Raw genomic sequence first — 14932 nt, 5'->3', positions numbered from 1 at the left:
AAAAAAAAAAAAAAACCTGACAGCCAGGGGGTTAATTAGGGCTGCAACCAAATAAACAATTAAAATAGTTGTCGACTTTCCTCATTATCGATTAGTTGGTTGGATCCCCTAGCTCTCTCCTCCTCACTGGGTGGAGGTCACAGCAAGCAGTGGGCGGGTGCAATAGCCAGCCTTCTATTGGCTCTTGCACCAGCCCACTATCTGCTGTATTTACATTCAGCTGCCGTCTGCAGAATCTTGCCACTGGCAGCTGCCATTCCCTGGCTGAAGCTATTCAAGCTCCATGTGCTTACAATACAATTTTAAAAATAAATATATATTTTTTTTTAATCGGAGTAATTTTCAGCCTGACAAAATCTGCTGTGGGCAGTGTGTTGCAGTGCCCCATTTATTTCAATGTCACCCCACCCACTGTGTGATCGGCCGCACTGGAACACAATGCCGTGTGTTCCAGTGCAGTATGATTGCTGAAAAATTGTGCATGCAGTTTTATTCTGAAGTAAACTTAATGTGTGGAACCCTGCATTTGTGTTTAATTTAAAAGGATGGTATTTGTTAAATACTGATTAAATGCGCTAGGCATCAGATAAGAGCAGCTGTGCTTGATAGGAGAGTACACCCAAAATAGGAAAGGAGAAAAATAGTACAGCGCTTCAACAAACTAAAAAAAATATATTCCCAACATGCGAGAAAAAGGTTATAAATTGTGAAACTATCACAAAGTGATGAAACAATGATGTGTTATCCACACAAGCTGTGCTAATGATACTTCAGAAAAAAAAACCTCAAAGTGCGTAAGGATTCTTTTCAGTTAGAACGGTTACATTTTGGAACTCTCTGCCACAAGCAGTGGTATCAGAGAGTATTGAATGATTCAAAAATCAATTAGATACCTTCCTCAGAGACCGTAACATACAGGAGTATGGGTACACTAATACTACTACACACAGGGACTTACGCACACACAACTTGATGGACCTATATCTGTAAAAAAAAAAAAAATACGTCCAGTTGCCTTGCTTTATTTTTACAGATATACCATGACCTGGATGAATGAGAATTGATGGACCCGTGTCTTTTTTCAACCTCAAATACTATAACTATGTCACGCCTGGTCTAATGGTTTCCCCTTATAGTTGTGCTGCTACTGGAGAGGTAAACACATTAAAATAATTAGGGAGTTTAACTTACTATTAGCAGTACAGCCATGAGTGAAAAAATTTACCTGTAACTAACACTAAAGCGTGCTATTGTTCACTGGCACTCGGTTGTACCATGGTTTGAAAAATGGCACTTGGTGTGTAAAAGGTTGCTGACCCCTGGTCTAGACACTATAAAGCGCTATTGTTCATCTGAAATATGGTGAGCAATAGGAGTTGGTGAGTGCGGCCAGATCGATATTTTGAGCACGGTGGAGAGCACTGATTCACTAATTGTTTATGCATTCACAGAGGTGGTGTGGATTATAAAAGTTGGAAGCTATATTTTCATACATTTAATGACTATTACATTGAGAAGGAATGGGCTACACATATGGATATGTAGATTAAGTAGGAGTTGAATATCACTTGCAAGATTTAATACAGGACTTTCTATATATACACATTCTATGAGATTTACTAGCACAAGTAATGTTTTTTTTTTTTGCTATTCACATTTCTTTCTAATATTTATTATTGTTTATAGTGTCTAGACTAGTGGTTCTCAACCTGTGTAACCTCAGGACCCACATTTGTCCTTGGTCATTAAGTCGCGAGCCAAGTTGCACGGCAATGGAACGCACAGCACTGCAGTTACGTGCGTTCCTGTGCAGGCAATTGAACTGTGGGTGGGAGATGCCATTCAAAAGATCCACCTAGTCTCCATACCTTACCAGAACTGGAGTGGATCTTCAGCCTGGGGTCCAGTGTGGGCTGGTGTGCTGCGATGGAGCTCCATCCATATGTGCATTGCTTGTACAACCCCTTTGCGTGCCCTGTAGAAGTGCCGGAGCCAGAATGTGACATCACGCCAGTCCAGGCTCCTCTACAGGACAAGTCAGGAAGCTGTATGTATGGATTGAGCTCCCTCACGGCCATAGAACCAGCCCATCCCACCTCAAGCTGACACTGGGCTACATATTTTGAATGGCTGTGTGGCTCAAGAACCGGCAGTGCTGCAAAAGGGGGAAACTGAGGAAGACACGCTGCGACCCACTGAACATGGGGTCGCGACCCACTTTTGGGTCACGACCCACCAGTTGAGAACCAAGGGTCTAGACCAGTGGTGGCGAACCCTTGGCACTCCAGCTGTTTTGGAACTACAAGTCCCATGAGGCATTGCAAGGCTCTGACAGCCACAGACATAACTCCCAGAGGCAGATGCATGTTGGGATTTGTAGTTTTGGCACAGCTGGAGTGCCAAGGGTTCGCCACCACTGGTCTAGACCATTAGTGATGAAATTATAATGTTGCACAATGCCTGTGCTAATGATACTTCAGAAAAAAAAAAAACCTTAGTCTATGTAATAATTTCACATTTTATAACATCCCTCGCATTTTAGGAACATATTTTGATTTTGTTAAAGTGCAGTGCTATTTTTCTCATTTTCTATGAATGGTATTTAATTTTTTTTTCTTTATCCGATTAACATCGGAGCTAAAGAAAAAAAAAGGGGGAGGATGAAAACAGTGTTAATACAACAATCCACAAAGCAAAGTTTTGCTAGTTATGTTACTCTAGCTGAATTACAAATAGTATTTCAGAGAGTACAGTACAAAAAGATAAGAGGGGTACTCCAGGGTTCACATACCAACAAGTGATATATTCGTAACCAGTACCTGCCACACAAAACTTCTCACTATCTGGCACACAAACCACTCTGACAAATCACAACCACATTAAGCACAATCTGCCTCAGAGAATAAACATAAGCATTCCAGACCAGAGAAAACAAGACCAGCAGTATTTTCTTTTTTGTCTTGACCGGAACGGACTGCGCTGGTGTGAACAGAGCCCAGAAATACCACACGGATACATTGGGATGCTTTTTTGGTCCTGGAACAAACTGTTCTGAACAAGCCCTTCTAGCACATCTGAAGTGAGATCTAAGGTACTGCTACTCTCCGGAGATTCAGAGCAAGATTTGGAAACATCACTATCTTCTCTGGAGGGATCTGACATGAGAAAGCAGAACCCTGCCTCAAAGATGGATGTGTAGAAAAATGCTGGTCACTGCTATAGCATGAACAGGCTCTTAATGTGCACATCTTCCACAACTCAGTTCCTCTATTTTTAACAGCCATATTACACTACATGATTAAGTGATGTAACAACCCAAAATTAACCAAAGAAAACAAAAATTGTTAAGCAATTCAGTTTACATATGTGATTAGGAATGGTACAGTGGAAGACAAGATCAGAGAATGCCACCACCTAATCCATGGAACTCATCCAAACAGACATGCTTGGAGAACCAAGTAAACTGCTCAATAAGATAAGGAGCAAGCAAGCAAGCATTTACTTTTTAGGCAGAGGTCAGAGAGCATAATCAGATTGCCAACGACTATTTATAGCAAAACAGACAAAATTAAGTAGGCTTAGACTTGTGCAAACTATGCCACAATCGGCTAGTAGGAAGAGAACCAGAAAACAGAATTAGGACAAGTGCAACAACAACAAAAAATGCTAGTTCAATACAGTGCCCACCCAATGTTGCTGTGCCATACACAAGAGAGAAAAAAAGAAAGAAGCTCTGAGCAGTTACCCAGCAGGTATACCCACCAACTGTACACACTCAGTGTTATGCATATAAAAGGGGAAATGGATCTTTTGAAAATCTCAATTTTTCCAAACAGGGTTTTCTGGTTGTAGGGTGCTGAACTCAGTTTTGATATAGGTCCTCCATTATATCCGCTATCACTACTCACTGTCTTGGGAACATACATGCAAAGCAAGAAAGACAGTGTACAGTTATTTTTGGCCCAGAAAGAGTCAGGAACTAGCAATTCTAAAAGTGGGGTAAGCAAATGCAGCCTTCCTACATCTTTACTACACTAAAGCTACTTTTAGCTTTGTACAGTCCACACAATTCAATAGCAAAGCATGATAATCAACAATATTTATGTAGTAGCACATAGCTACACAGCAGCTAGTGGATCAGCAGTCACATGTGGCTCTCGGTTACCTCTGAAGTTTTTCCCCCCAGTATCCTTCTGACCTGCCCTATAGCTGTAAGATTACTTGCTGCAAGTATGAAGCCATACAAAACCTGACAAGCTTCTGATTCGTTTACATGACATCTTAGGATGTTTTGCTTACCACTTAAAATTATATGCATCACAATAAAACATTGGGGTTCTTCTGTACTATACAATATTGGACTGGTAATGGTCTAGTGGTCTTCAGCAGATGAACACAACATCTTAAGAGAACTATGGGGTAAGTGTTTTTCCCCATAGTTCTCTTAAGGGTCACAGGAGGGATATATACAAACCGCCTCCTGTGAACCAAAGCTCAGTATAATCGCGAGCTACAGAACGCGGTATACCGAAAGCGCCGCAGCTGGGACAGATCCTGACAATGCTGTCAAAATCCAGTCCACCCAGCTGCGTGACAGCTGGCTCTGCCCATCTGGAGGCAGAGCCAGCTGTACCCGCCCCGTCCATTCCTCTAGTCAGTGCTGGAGCATCAGAGCGAATTTTCGTTACTCAAAAAGACGGACGAAATTCAAACAGTGTATGTTGACCTGCAGTTGACCTACACTCGTCTTGCTTCACCTGCTTTTAAATTCCCATTAGACATGCATACGGAGAAATGCAAAAACAAAAAGCCCATCAACACTGACCCTAACATTTGTGCAGGTGGTAAGCAAAGAACTAAAGTGTCCTAGATTCAAGCAGGCAACACAGCGTTACCAACTTTAAACTGCAGAAGGAGCAAAGCTTGGGCAAGAACACATCCTGAACACTGACCAGACAATGAAGGAGCAGACCACCACTTATTAGGCGGCCTTCTCTCTGCTTATTCTCCTCAGGAAATAGTTATCTTTTAACCTCTAGTGTAAAGAGAATCTATGGGGGTAAGTGTTTTTCCCCATAGTTGTCTTTAGGGTCACGGGAGGACATATACTAACCTCCTCCCGTGACCCATATAGCTATAGCTTGCAATATACCGAGAGCGCCGCAGCCGGGACAGATCCCGGCAATACTGTCATGATCCACCCAGCTAGCTGATTGGCAGCTGGCTCTACCTATCTAGGAGGCAGTGCCAGCTGTGCCCTCCCCATCCCCCGTTCATTCCTCCACTCAGGGCTGGAGGATCGGAGAGGGGAGGGATGAAACCCTGCAGGAAGTGGTGACTGACAGTCACCGCTCAGACGATCAGGAAGTTAGCTGATCAGCTGCATGTTTCTGCTCACTTCCCGATCAATAGAGCCAACCTGTGACAGCTTAGTCACAGGTCGGATCTATCTATTAGGAGTGGAAAGCACTCACCTCATAGCTCTCCTTTAAATCATACTGTATTCTAGGCTGTTTAAATCATACTGTATTCTAGGCTGTTAACAGTCATGCTTGATTGCTAATGTGTATCTGACATTCAGTAGCTCAAAGACATAAATGTTTACAGCACACCTTTATGCTCCATGCTGATGCGAAATGGAGTTACATTAAACATTGAATTACTGTTTTTCAACTTTCTGGTTGAGTGCGGCACTGGTGATGTAGCCCTGGTCTCAGATGTATCCTGTGAACCATTGCATCACCATTACCTTCCTGGGAAATCCCATCTGCAAACTGCAAAATCTTTCAAGATCTCAGGGGAATTGCACTCTCTCCCTCCCCCCTCCTCCTTGAGATGTGCATTGTCACATGTTGCAAAAAGTATAGGGGGCTGGAATCATCAGCACTTGGTGAAAATGGCAACTGTGAGCAGAATGGGGGGGAAGAAAAAAAAAACGGTATGCAAAGAATAAAAACCCTTTATAGAATGTTATTACATGTAGGATTACAAAACACTGGAAAAAGCCCTTTATGATTAAAAGCCTTCCATTTTTAAAACATTACAATTAGCATTCAAGAATACCATATACCAATACAATCTCTATGTCGATGACGCATACATACATATCTTTCTACTCCACAAATCACCCCCTCAGTGTCCTTGTGTATCGCTAATCTACTAACTGACACATCAGTCTGGATGTCACAACACTTAAAACTCAACCATACAAAAACATAGAACACATTAATACAGTTGTGGCCAAAGGTTTTGAGAATGACACAAATATAAATTTTCACAAAGTCTGCTGCTTCAGTTTATTTTAAGATGTTACTCTGATATACTGAAGTATAATTACAAGCATTTCAGAAGTGTTAAAGGCTTTTATTGACAATTACATTAAGTTTATGCACTATGCCCTGGCATGCTGTCAGTCAACTTCTGGGCCACATCCTGACTGATGGCAGCCCATTCTTGATAATCAATGCTTGGAGTTTGTCAGAATTTGACATTTTTGTTCCCCAAGCCACTTAGTTATGACTTTTGTCTTATGGCAAGGTTCTCCATCATGCTGGAAAAGGCATTGTTCATCACCAAAACTGTTCTGAATGGTTGGGAGAAGTTGCTCTTGGAGGATGTTTTTGTACCATTCTTTATTCATGGCTGTGTTGTTAGGTAAAGTTGTGAGTGAGCCCACTCCCTTGGCTGAGAAGGAACCCCACACATGAATGGTCTCAGATGCTTTACTGTTGGCATGACACAGGACTGATGGTAGCGCTCACCTTTTCTTCTCCGGAAGCTCCAAACAATCAGAAAGGGGATTCATCAGAGAAAATGACTTTACCCCAGTCCTCGGCAGTCCAATCCCTGTACCTTTTGCCAAATATCAGTCTGTCCCTGATGTTTTTCCTGGAGAGAAGTGGCTTCTTTGCGGCCCTTCGACACCAGGCCTTCCTCAGTCTTCGCCTCACTGTGCGTGCAGATGCACTCACACCCGTCTGCTGCCATTCCCAAGCAAGCTCTGTGGTGGTGGTGCCCTGATCCCACAGCCGAACCAACTTTTAGGAGACAGTCCTGTCACTTGCTGGATTTTCTTGGGTGCTATAAAGCCTTCACAACACTTGAACCTCTTTCCCTTGAAGTTCTTGATGATCTGATAAACGGTTGATTTCGGTGCAATCTTAGTAGCACCAATATCCTTGCCTGTGAATCCCTTTTTGTGGAAAGCAATGATGACTGCACATGTTTCCATGTAGGTAACCATGGTTAACAGAGGAAGAACAATGATTTCAAGCACCACCCTCCTTTTAAAGCTTCCAGTCTGTTAAGCTGGCCATGCACTTTTTCTATCCAACCACAGAAAATCTGCAGATAATCTATTGGTGTAACAGATTCCTCCCTCTTGTTTAACCGATTAATCGAACTTAATAATCGGCTAACTAAACGAATCGACCATCGCAAGTCCTCCCCCCCCCAGGGGCGGGCTTGCCGATGATTGCAATGCTGAGCGGGCAGTGTACGCTTGCGCACACCGGCCCGTGCGGCTTTAGTCTTCCGATCACGCTACCAACGTTTTTTCCAGCGTGGTCCAACGGGTTTTCCAGCGTGCTGGGAAGACGAAAGTCGTGCAACCATACAGTAGATGCGGTCGCATGCAGCCCATAGACCTGCAGATTATCGTACGATCGCAGGATCACCCGCGATTATTGTACGATAATCGGCAGGTGTATGGGCACCTTTTTTCTAACTCTAACAGCATGACAGAGTGGTCTCCAGCCTTGTCCTAGGCAACACTGACACCTGTGTTAACGAGAGAATCACTTACATGATGTCACCTGGTCCTTTTGTGGTAGGGCTGAATTAAAGTGGAAATGTTTTTTTGGGGATTAAGTACATTTTCATAGCAATTAATCTGATGAATCGTCAAAACATTCTGGAGTATATGCAAAATTGCCATCATACAAACTGAAGCAGCAGACTTTGTGACAATTTATATTTGCGTCATTCTCAAAACATTTGGCCAGGACTGTACTTTGGAGGTGAATCAAAACTGGAGCAAACAGATTATGTAGCAGTTGCCCATGGCAACCAATAAGCATCTCTTCAGTTTGCTCAGGTAAGATTTGAAAATTAGACAAGAAGCAGATTGGTTGCAGTGCAAATCTACTCCAGATTTGGTCTGCTCCAGTTTTAATAATTCCCCCTATTGTAATGAAACTCGAGGAAAGACCTGCAACAGAGAGAGCTTTACAACTCAGTGTTTTTTGCCTACTCTTAGTGCAGTGTGGCATTAGGAATGGTCTCAATAAAAGTTCAGAATTTACATAAAAGGCACTCAGAGACACGTGATAAAGCCATGAAAGGAGTCGCATTCTGTTACCTGTTAAATCAGCATGAAGCGGGTTGATCACTGCTCTATCTGCAGGTCAGTAGTTTCTACAAGAATGAGCACCAGAAAGGCGAGTCTGAGCAATGTGTCTCAAGCAGTGTTGTAGACGTGGGGCACCAAGGGGGTAAAAGAAACCTGAAAGAATATGAAGAACAGGTTTTAACAATTATAAAATGTACAACAACTTATAGGGCATTGCAGTCATTTAGGCCAATCACTTGGCAACAGCTTTACTCCCTGCTGTTCCCTTACTGTGCTGCAGGAGAAGACAACATAGGCAGAACAGCTGCTCATCACTTGTTAAAATTAAATTGGCGCAAGCATATTCTAAGCAACAATACAACTAGGGTGCATGAATCTTTCATGACCTCCATGGGCTGGATTATTCTTCCAATATGAAAGACTATGAAAAAAGGAAAACAATCCTGTTGCAATCAAGATACACTGGTTAAAGAAGAAAGTCATATACTTGCCAATCCTGCTGCCCGCACTGATGAATACCCCTACACGTCAGGAAGTGTTGATCTCTGTGGTCCCCCGCAGCTCTAACTGGTTTCTCTTACTGACCTAAGCCACTACAGGATATAGAAGAGACGTGGAGGTCAGCAGGAGGAACCAGTGATAACTGTAGGGGACCAAAGACCAACACTCCTGAAAGTGTTCACAGGCTATTCTGCATTTGTTTTTTCTTAAGTGGTTATCTGTAGATCTCCAAACCAGGTCAACTATGCTTACTGAAAGACTGCTGACATATCAACAAGCCACAGCCTTTTACAGTCTTAACCAACTTGATTAACTAGCTCTGATGAAAGCACAATCACTGCCGAGTTGGAACGACAGAATGCAAATTTAAACACAAATAAGGTCACAGAAGAACAATTTTTCACTTTACATATGCCACAATTTTCAACCACTTCTACCACTCACCCCACCGTGTTCCCCTTTTTCTGGGAGTGTACATCTGCACCAGCATGAACACAACTCAAACAGATAATTCAGTAAAGCAGTGCAAACATCAATGTGAATGGCCCAAGTGTAGTATCCTGACTACAGTGGACATCTAATGGTCTGTAGTGCACACCTTTGACATCATTTGGGCTACTACTTCACTGAATAACCCCAAAAATAGCCTAGCACAATGATCATTAGTGTGACTATTAAAAAAAAAACAGGTAATCTTTGCAGAGATGGAAACAAACTACAAGTAACTTAAATGTTCAGTATATTGTCTGGACCATTTAAAGTAAATGAAACAGCAGGACCAGCGTGTCAGTACATATATTTGCCACTTCAGCCCCCACACGTCAATATGCAAATAGCAGCTCTGAGGACTATTCAGATAGTAACCACCAAAACACATTACTTCAGCCTCAGGTGACAATGCTTGGGTTTGATTATATGCCATCCAGATTGTTAAGGAGCACAGTAGGACAGGAAAGGGTTTCCCTCTACTAAAAGGGGTGAAAACAGCTGTCAAACTAAAGCCTCATTCACACCTAGGGAAAGGAGCCTAAAAAGGTGCCCATACACCTTACGATTATCGGACAAAACTTTTCGTCCGATGATCGAACCGTCCTACCCATCCTGCCCCGATTATCGAAGGTTCAATCAGCGGTAGTTAATAAGCATATTCTAAGCAACAATACAACTAGGGTGCATGAATCTTTCATGACCTCCATGGGCTGGATTATTCTTCCAATATGAAAGACTATGAAAAAAGGAAAACAATCCTGTTGCAATCAAGATACACTGGTTAAAGAAGAAAGTCATATACTTGCCAATCCTGCTGCCCGCACTGATGAATACCCCTACACGTCAGGAAGTGTTGATCTCTGTGGTCCCCCGCAGCTCTAACTGGTTTCTCTTACTGACCTAAGCCACTACAGGATATAGAAGAGACGTGGAGGTCAGCAGGAGGAACCAGTGATAACTGTAGGGGACCAAAGACCAACACTCCTGAAAGTGTTCACAGGCTATTCTGCATTTGTTTTTTCTTAAGTGGTTATCTGTAGATCTCCAAACCAGGTCAACTATGCTTACTGAAAGACTGCTGACATATCAACAAGCCACAGCCTTTTACAGTCTTAACCAACTTGATTAACTAGCTCTGATGAAAGCACAATCACTGCCGAGTTGGAACGACAGAATGCAAATTTAAACACAAATAAGGTCACAGAAGAACAATTTTTCACTTTACATATGCCACAATTTTCAACCACTTCTACCACTCACCCCACCGTGTTCCCCTTTTTCTGGGAGTGTACATCTGCACCAGCATGAACACAACTCAAACAGATAATTCAGTAAAGCAGTGCAAACATCAATGTGAATGGCCCAAGTGTAGTATCCTGACTACAGTGGACATCTAATGGTCTGTAGTGCACACCTTTGACATCATTTGGGCTACTACTTCACTGAATAACCCCAAAAATAGCCTAGCACAATGATCATTAGTGTGACTATTAAAAAAAAAACAGGTAATCTTTGCAGAGATGGAAACAAACTACAAGTAACTTAAATGTTCAGTATATTGTCTGGACCATTTAAAGTAAATGAAACAGCAGGACCAGCGTGTCAGTACATATATTTGCCACTTCAGCCCCCACACGTCAATATGCAAATAGCAGCTCTGAGGACTATTCAGATAGTAACCACCAAAACACATTACTTCAGCCTCAGGTGACAATGCTTGGGTTTGATTATATGCCATCCAGATTGTTAAGGAGCACAGTAGGACAGGAAAGGGTTTCCCTCTACTAAAAGGGGTGAAAACAGCTGTCAAACTAAAGCCTCATTCACACCTAGGGAAAGGAGCCTAAAAAGGTGCCCATACACCTTACGATTATCGGACAAAACTTTTCGTCCGATGATCGAACCGTCCTACCCATCCTGCCCCGATTATGAAAGGTTCAATCAGCGGTAGTTAAAAAAAAAACACCTGGACGACTTGCGGTAATCGACCGCAATTATTTTCGTTTGCGCATGCGCAGTGTTAATCGTACGACTTTTGATGGACGGAAACGCCACCAACCATGCGAACATCGTACGATCGACCAAAGTTTTCAAACATGCTTGACCGTCAAAAGTCGTACAATTGTACAGTACTATCGATCGGGCACTCTATTCACACGTTACAATTGTCGTACGAAAAGACGATCGCATACGATTATCGTAAGGTGTATGGCCACCTAAAGTGGGAAAACACTCAGTTATTCAGGCAAATCACATGTAGTCAAGGGAGCAAGCCAAGGGAGCAAATAATGCGCAATGCTGCTTCTGTACTACACGTCATGCATAAAACATACAAATGTGCAAAAGCATTAAAAAGTAGAAAGTAGTGTTACTTGCCAATAACCCTCATTACCACTATGCAGATACTGAGCCTGTTTAACATCCCTCCAGGCCGGTTCACATCACAAACTCCACGTTCCTAAGAGGCCGAACGCTCTGGAACGCAGACTTTGTGGTGTGAACCAGCCCTTTCACATACTTTAAGGGCAGGTTCACACCATTTTCCGGACCAGATCTGGAACGCAGTGCATTTTGCCACATTTGGAAGAAATTTTTAAGCTTAAAAAATGGTCTTACAGGTGCATTCCAGTGTTTGTTTCTGTTTTTATGTGTTCCAGACCAGACAAAAGACAAGCAGTACTTTTCTGGTCTAGTATGGAACGGACTGTGCTGGCGTAAACAGATGCCAAAAATAGCATAGGGATACATTAGGATGCATTTTAAGACATGGTGTGAATGGGCCCATAAGCTAATCTTCAGGCTCCTGATCGCTGCCATTACGAAAAATTCAGTCTTTAACACCGATTTGCGCGTCCCGAAACGCGCGACAAACGCGCATATTCAATAAGCCTAGGTGTGAACCCAGCCTTAAACATAATCTTAAATGCTCATAATCCCCATCATCTTGTCTCAGCAGGAAACTAGTTCTTCACTGAGAGCCTGCACATGCACCACTCCGTTCGTGGAAAAATACTGTGGGAACTATAAAACAAGCAATTGTAATCATGTGACCACTCCAAATACAGAAAAAAAGGTATGCAACTGGAGCAAGGTAAACTATAGATGGCAGCTATTTGAATACTAAATCATAAAGCCATAATTTTCTGAATGGAAAACACAGACACCAAAGTGCTATGAAAGTTTAATCAGTATTTGGAGATTATGTGCCTTGCTAGATATCCCCACAGATTAACTTCGACCAATGTAATTGATGAAAATGTAACTGCAAAGGACTCAAAATGCAGTGGGAGATAAAACCCAAAATAAGAATTAAAATGGCTTAACATCTTTTTGCCTATGGCTCCTTCGTTCACCGGGTCAATGCAAAAAAACTCAAAAACCACGTAGAGGATTTCTTTCATTGTCCTTTAACCAACAGATAACTCCACTATTTCCATGGAAAGTTCATGCTCTAGAACAGTGGTTTCCAACTTTTTTTTTTTTTTACTTGCACACCCAGTACAATACTGATTGTAAGAAATATTTGGTCTTTAGGGGTAAGATTACAAGCCTTTTTATTGGCGACAAACAGTACTGAATGGCTCAGACATCTGTAGTGGATGTGTGTCCTCCCCTGCAGTCTCAGGCCCCGTTCCCACTGCACGATATGCAAATCGCGTGTTTGTTGCGCGATTTGCATATTGCGCGACATCGCGAGATTTGCCGCGCGATGTCGCGTTCAAGCTTGCATTGAGCAAGCTTGAATCGCGGCTAAATCCGCTCAAAAAAGGGTCCTGCTGTAGCGACGCACGGACCCGCGACAGCAGGACCCTTTTGCCCCATTGGATTGCATTGGAGCGCGATATCGTGCTGTAATTTGCCGCGATATGGCGGGAATTACCGCGCGATAAATCGCTCAACGTGAACAGGGTCTCAATCATTTGTGAACGTCTGTTTTCTGTTCCTCTCCTTCCCGCTTGACCACCCTCATCTCTTCTCACTGAAATCCTCCAGCTCAGCCGCCAATAAGGCAATGTTACAGCAAAGTGAGAGAAAGAGAAGACACCACAAGTAGCAGTTCTGTTCGAATTCCAACTACCACTCACTCAGTAATCCGATGACAGCAAGTAACTTGTAAGCTATAAGGCAGGTGAAGGCCACCAGCACCATGGGAAAAACATGGCGCTCTGGAGTCTAGCCTCATAGCCTGCATTAAGACAGGGGTGGCGCACTAGCAGCAATTGTTACCAATGACAGACCCAACAGTGATGAAGTAGGCCTAGTGTCATTTAGCAAGCAGGCAACATTTGATTACAATCACACTGCCTCCATTACCTGTTTTATTTTTTTCCCCCACATACCCCTTGGGTTGGATACCACTGCTCTAGAAGATTGAGCAAAGTATGTAATGTCTATTTAAAAATAGTGGCACGCGGGTGTGGGAGGAGCAGGAACCCTCAGTAAGGATTTCTAACAGGGGCCAGTAAAGGTGAGTGCACTTGCCCTTAAGATAACAGATATCGGCATAGCAATCGACTAGCAGGCTAGTGCTACAGCATCTTCTACAGAACAAACTGTAGATGCTTTCAGGCATTTTCAATATGTATTTCAAAGAGTAACCACGTGGAGCATAGGGCCGTAACCAAGACTACAAAGATTTCAGTTTACTGGAGTCAGCTCGTTTAAGAATAGACCCCTCATTGTCATGGGTTATTGCTCTTTGCACAAGTCATCATCTGATCCCAAATGAAAGTTCAAAGTTTTGCATCTTTCAAAAGCTGAACTAAAAATACTGACCATATTATTTCCAGGGGCATGGCGGAATTGGACTAGGAAAGTTTGATTCTCAGGACACAGGAGACAAACATTTCTAGATATTGAAGCGACAGGGAAGGGGACAGGAGGACATTTTCAAGTACACTGCGGTTATAAAGTATGGATTGGGGCAGTTCTACTTGCACTGAACATGCAAAGTCAGGGATACCATGACAAGACTGACATTACATGCAACACTACCATAAGGACTTCTCTAAGTGAAATGTGCTACAGCGCCAATGAAGGAATCGAGAGCCATTTTCCAGGGACACGGTGGTGGTGGACTAAAGATTGATGGGCCAAGGACCGGTGGAGTAAGGATTGGTGGTAGTAAACCTAAAGCTGGCCATACACCAACAGATTTTTCATTCATGGACATAAGAAATCTAACAGATTCCTCCATAAACAATAAATGCGTGGATTGAGGAACCCCCTTCGTCTATTGCTTTCTGACAGCTGGCACCCACCACTATTGGAATACCCAGATAGCAAATGCAGCTGTTTGACAATTTTCAGCCAGCCTGGTTTCCTGAAAAGTTCATTCAGTAAATCGACTTTTGGCAGCAGGGACACACACACACACACACACACACACTTCGTCTAATTCCTGTCCATCGGCTGAAATTCTAGTGTATGTGTACAGTGTGCGAGTCAAATTTTGTGGTGACATGTCCATTTACAGCAGGGGTCTCAAAACTCCGGCCCTCCAGCTGTGGTGGAACTACAAATCCCATGAGGAATTGGAAGATTCACACAGCCACGACTCCCAAAGAGAGATGCATCATGGGATTTGTAGTT

The 14932-nt window shown here is 42.9% G+C and overlaps 1 protein-coding gene across 1 annotated transcript in view; it reads right to left on the bottom strand.

Moving 5' to 3' along the window:
* Positions 1 to 8502, bottom strand: part of CNOT6L (CCR4-NOT transcription complex subunit 6 like) — a 41021-nt gene extending 32519 nt beyond the window's left edge. Inside the window, exon 1 of the mRNA XM_018576179.1 lies at positions 8360 to 8502. The gene's annotated coding sequence lies outside the window, so the exon portion shown is untranslated. The remainder of the gene's footprint in view (positions 1 to 8359) is intronic.
* Positions 8503 to 14932: the final 6430 nt, after the last annotated feature.

Source organism: Nanorana parkeri, unplaced genomic scaffold, assembly GCF_000935625.1.
Source record: "Nanorana parkeri isolate BGI_ZX_2015 unplaced genomic scaffold, ASM93562v1 scaffold59, whole genome shotgun sequence".
In the NCBI taxonomy this organism is placed as follows: Eukaryota; Metazoa; Chordata; class Amphibia; order Anura; family Dicroglossidae; genus Nanorana; species Nanorana parkeri.
This window is presented reverse-complemented; position numbering and strand designations above follow the sequence as displayed.